Here is a 6,000-nt window from a genome sequence, read left to right on the forward strand (position 1 = left end):
GCTTTTTAGGGTGTCCTCTTCCTTTCACCTTCATTGCTGGAGTTATAAAAGTTCAAATATTCTTCATAAATTTTAGGCAATGAACTGATATTCTGTATTAGCAACACCTCATAAATCCATCAAGCCAGCCTTATGCCTAATATATTGTGTTAGCTAAGAAAAATTACTGGGAAATTATTACACTCTCTCTAGCTTTGAACATTAGAGCTGAGAACATTTAATAGTGAGAACACTTATGGGTATAGTAAATGCTACAGCACATTCCAAATACCCACACTTATGTCCTTGGGTAGTCTCAGTAAATTGCTCAAATAATTGCAGTTGACTTCGTGGTTTTAACTGGTTTAGCACTGTTCCATGCTTGTCTAAAATTACAGAAGGAATAAATTGTGTGCTCTTTGCGAACTATTCTATTGGAGATACAGAAGCACAGGATTTCAGGTTGGCTTGCCTATAAATACTGAGTTTCAAAAATCTTTGCTGCGTGTTCATACGAAGTGTACTTTACATCTCAAGTAATCCCACAGCATATGGGGGTGTGTGGAGCAAGCAACTGTCCATGCTGCTACACAGCCATCCATATAACACTAGGACTCTGACTAATTTTCATATGGATAGTACTTAGGAACTGTCAGAACTGTTTAAAATGAAGCAATATAGCTTCTAGTAACATTGAGATGGAATTACTACGTAGTACTATGGAATTATATGTGCTAAGAATCCCATCCAATACATTGTACCCATCTGTTAGAAATACTTGAAATGTATTGTTAATGCATTTCTGTAGAAACAGGGGTTTGAGCAGGCATCACAGGCCCAGTGTGGTTTCTAATGTAATTAAAATATTTTTGTTTAATAGCAAAATATTTTTGTTCTTGTTCCAAGAACACACCATTGCAATTCAGTGTTTAAACCAAATGTTTTCTTCTAGCTTTCCTCAAAACCTTAGAAGCCAAACAGCACATGACCTTAGTGGATTATGTTCAGGCTTTCTTGCATAAACTTTATTGGCTTTCTTATAATTGTAGCAAAGAGAAGCTGCATTATGTGGTAAGCATCAACTTCACTCCCACCGGAAAAGTTTACCGTTTGTTTCTGAGAAATAAACATCCTGACCCTTTGGTTTGCACCTGACTGAGATATTGAGGTCTATTAAGGTGTTTCCATAAACTTCAGTACACCAAACTACACAAGGAGAGAGCTGAGATCTAACTCATGCTAAATATGTTGACAATACTCTTAAGTGACATTGCAATGCAGTATGCCTATCTGAAGCGAGAATACAATTTTGCTTAGGGTGTCAACATGACAGAGAACTGCAGTTGAAATACATTTTGGAAAAAGATGAAAACACAAAATAAGCAATACAACCTGATAAATTCCTAACTCAAACAAATGAACAAACAAATCAAAACCAATCAAGCAACCAATAATTAAAAAAAATCCATAAAATTTGGTCTTCTGAAATAATTCAGTTACTGAATCTGATTTTGGAAGGCGCACGAGTTACTGTAACCCAGATGATGGACAATTTAAAAGAAATCATCCTAATTGTAAGTATTGCTTTATTATATCATTTGGTTAAATTAGATTATTTGTCTCATCTGCAGCTTTCTATGTGCTGCCAAATGATCACAAAGACCAATACTAATCTATTTCCTTTTGTTTATTTAATAGGATCCAATGTAAAAAAAAAATATTTTTTAGAAAAGTTTCTTGCTAGAACCATGGGAAAAACATTCAGTGGGAAGAAAACAAATAAGGAGAAAATAGGTTTATCATATCAAAGGCTTCCTTTCGCCCTCAAAATAGATTAAAAATGGATCTTGATTTTTATCATGTAAGTAAAAGCTGAAGATACATTGTGAACATGAGTTTGCTTTCATTTAAGGCTTGTGCGATACAAATACCTTTAAAATACAACTCCTCTTAACATCATGTATTTTGATGTAGCAAATAGATTTAAAAACTTGTTGAGGGAGTGGTAGCTGGCTGAATAAATACATAGAAACCCCAGTGTTTTGTCATGTAACAAACTAAAATAACACTTCAAAGTTTTGGACAGATTCCCTTATGTTGTTGGTTTAGGGTGTAGCTGTGTGGAAAATTGTAAATGTTGTCTTTTGGTATTTACTTTAGAGCTGTTTGTAATCTTCAGCTATATTTATAGCTTAAAGAGGGAAGAAATCAAAATTAAAGAGGCATGCTTGTGTAGCCATTGTAATGAAATGGTTTTCCTATTTCTCCTTAAAATAAAAGCACAGCCTGTGTGCTTGGCTGCCTTAGGAGACCACCCGAAGAGTTTACAAGCTGTGACCTAGAGCAAAACATCTCTGGAAAAGCACAAGCTGCAGGAATGTGCAGCAAGGAGTCATGGATAAACTCCCTCATTTTTGTAGGGACAAGGGGCCTCCTGGGGCTCTGAGGGCTGCCCTCTGTGAGACCCAGTGGTGCCCAACACCCTTTTGTGTTTCCTGACCCAGCGGAGCCTGCAGCACCACCGAAACATCCTCCCCAATGGTAGCTCTGTCTGTGGGAGCATCAAGCCCTAATGCCAAGGCCCTACGCCTGTGACAAAAGGTGTCTGTCCCAGAGTGGAGGCGAGGCTTGAGTGGCAGGCACCCCAAAAAGTGCGGGGAGGGCCTGGAGCCTCTGAAGGCAAGAACTGCTATGTTGGAGCTGCTGCAGCAGGCTGTAGCCTGGCACAGGTACTGACCCACATGAATTCAACACATCCCAGGCTTGCCTGTGCTGCGGAGACAGGAGAAAAGTTTGTATGAGGGAGCTGCTCCACAGACCTTCCAGGGGAATGAGCATAATTACTGGCTGCTGCAGAGACAGTGCAACTGTGGAAGTCAGTTGTTACTGAACAAGGGCACCAAAGCACAGAACCCAAGACTGGGAGTGATAGAGCTGTCCATTAGTTAGTTTATTTAGACTTTTATAAACAGTTTCCATCATAAATAATGTGGTCCAAGAGGAGCTTTTAAGTTTTGGCTTTCTCCTGTTGCTTACAAGATGCTCAAGGCAAGATTTTAAAGAGAAGGGGTTTTTATTAGTCTAATTGCTCATGCTGGCGAAACCAGCTGAGCTTTAGGGCAAACAGAACCTTCAGGTTTGTGCAGCTGTAGAAAGCTGTCATAGAATCAGAATTGTTGGAGTTAGAAGCCCTTAAGGGCCACCTGGTCCAACTCTCCTGCAATGAGCAGGGACACCTACAGCTCCATCAGGTGCTCAGAGCCCCTCCAGCCTGATCTTGGCTGTTTCCAGGAACGGGGCATCCACCACTGCTCTGGGCAACCTGTTCCAGTGCCTCACCACTCAGTATAAAAGATGCCTTCCCTATGTCCAAGTTAAATCTTCCCTCTTTTAGTCTGAAACTATTTCCCCTTGTCCTGTCACGGCAGACCCTCCTGAAGAGTCTGTCCCCTTCCTCCTTAAAGCCCCCCTTTAGATACTGAAAGGCTGCTCTCAGGTTTCCCTGGAGCCTTCTCTTCTCCATGCTGCACAGCCCCAGCTCTCTCAGCCTGTTATCACAGAGGTGTTCCATCCCTTGGGCCCTTTTTGTGGCCCTCCTTTGCACACATTCCAATAGGTCCACATCTCTCCCGCACTGAGGACTCCACATCTGGGCACATCTGTATCATCAGTACGTAAAATACAGGAACTCCTTTCCATTCTGCCAAAAACTCACTAAAAGTTAAGAGCTGTTTCTACTGAGGTGTTATCCCTGGGGAGCAAATTATTTTCTTGGGTGGCATACAAGAGCTTTACCAAAAGACCTTCTGGCTCTGAATTGTTAGTATAGTGAAAATAATTCCTTATTTGCCGTAATGGAAATGAAAGTAGAACTGCTCAGACAGAAGGACACAGACTGACCTCCCCTATCTGCTTTGGAAATGTCCCATAAGTAGTTGTAAGAGCAGCTGGGAATGCTGTAAAAGAAACAGAATAGTAAAGTTTTCCAAAATTTTAGGTAAGAGTGTCCAGTTTATTGCCAGCTAACCTAGGTCCTGGTGATCAGATCACAGCTGCATATCATTTAAATTTTATTTATATTTGGACAGAAATCTTGTTGTTGGCTTTATATCTGCATTTTTTTTAAAAAGAACACAGGATCAGAAAAGATTTTGTGGGCTATGGAGTCCAGCTTCTTCCTGCAGCAGTTTAATGGATAGTATAGCCCCATTTGTAAATTTATGAAGCTTTCATCTTAAAAGAGTTTTAAAGTGTTTTTTCTTTTTTTCTCCTACTTCATATTCTTATCAGGAAGCTGCTGTTGTAGCTTGTGTCCCAGACATAGCAATTTTTCTAATTTCCATGATAAAATTTCATGGCAGTATATGCAGGTGGTCTTACGCTGAAACTGAGTTGTTCTTAAATTATCTTTCTTTTTGGTGTTTTTTTGGTCTTTTTTTCTGTCCTTCTTTATCCCCAATATATTTAGAGAGTAATAACACATGTTTTCTTGGATTTCAAGTAAATAAATAATAAGAATATAATAAGCTAAATGAGATAAATCCTTTTAATCTCTTTCATCGGGATTGTTTTGCATTTGACATTATTCCAGGAAAAGCTATATCAAATTCTTACACAATGGATTGAACACTTGCCTGTCTATAGAGAAACATTTTGCTTCATAGCTAATTCTGCCTGAGGGGACATAATTTTGCTCCAACAGATGAAAATACTTATTTATCTATTTTTTATTAACCTAAGACTCTTTTTAAAATCATAAACCTTTAGCAGGTAGTAGAAAATTCCCGTAAGTAATTTCAAAGAGTACAATCTTGGACTTTGTACTTTTAACCTCATCTCCTTTCTGCAACTCAAGTTCAATGACCTTTATGATATTCCAAGCCTTTTCTGCTTTGACACTGCCTCCAAACTCTGTCATCAGAAAATGTCATAAGCGCACTTACACCATGCCAAAATTAGCTATGATACTATCCACTATTTTTAGTCTCCAAACTAATCCTGGAGAATTCAGCTGGTAACTTTGCTCCAAGCATACACTTCCCGTTTCAATGCAACATGTTGAATCTTTTTATTTTTGCTATGGTAAGGAGGATCTGTCCAATACCAAGGAATTTATGGTTTTCTCTGTGATTTTAATCTGATTCCAGTTCATTTCTTACCATACAGTTTTTTTCTCTTACCATATAGTCTTTTTCTCATTTTCAACTTATTTTTGAAAGGCTAATGTATCAAACAGTTTCATAAGGTCCATCAAAATTAGGCTTACTGGGTTTATTTTAAACTAGGAAAAAAGAATGGGTTGTTTTGCATTTATCTGGAAAAAAAAAGGCATCCAGGTGGACCTCATACAGTCTTCTTCTCATAAAAAAACTTTTGAACTCCTCACTAGTTCTCAAATTTACATTTATCTTGATGTATTAATTCCTGTGTTGGGTGTTTTAAAACCTTGCATACTGCTGATGTTTGTTTAATAGGCTTGTAGTTTACTTGGTTACTTTCTCTTCTCTCTCCATATTTCATTTGCTGATTTTGAGTAATATGGTCCAATATTTGCCTTGTTTGCTCTATTAACCAGCCCTCTGCTTTTCAGTTCACTATTTAAGGTATAGTAACCGATTTAAAAATATATATATTATTTCAAAAATATGCTCAGTAAGGAGTGCTATGCTACCTGAAGAAACAACTACACATCAAGTTAAGCCAGCTAGTCTATGAGGAAAGATTACCTCACTTGTAAGTGATAGGAGAGAGATGAGCAGAGAAGAGAGCGAGGGTCTCAGAAAATGCCACTTATTTGTTGTTTGTGTTGTCTTTCTCAGGCACGTTTTCTAATTAACATATGCTGATTTTTTTCTGGTATCTGCATGAAAATATGGAAGATACTTAAACTGCATGGAAAACAGGCACAGTAATGGCTCAGCTAGTTCAGCTTCCAATTAAACAGTCTATGTGTTGCTCCAATATCATGCTGTCTACAAATAACAGACTTTGTCTTCCTTCCTTACATCTCTTTTACTCCTT

The sequence above is a fragment of the Numida meleagris genome, chromosome 4 (assembly GCF_002078875.1).
Source record: "Numida meleagris isolate 19003 breed g44 Domestic line chromosome 4, NumMel1.0, whole genome shotgun sequence".
NCBI lineage: Eukaryota > Metazoa > Chordata > Aves > Galliformes > Numididae > Numida > Numida meleagris.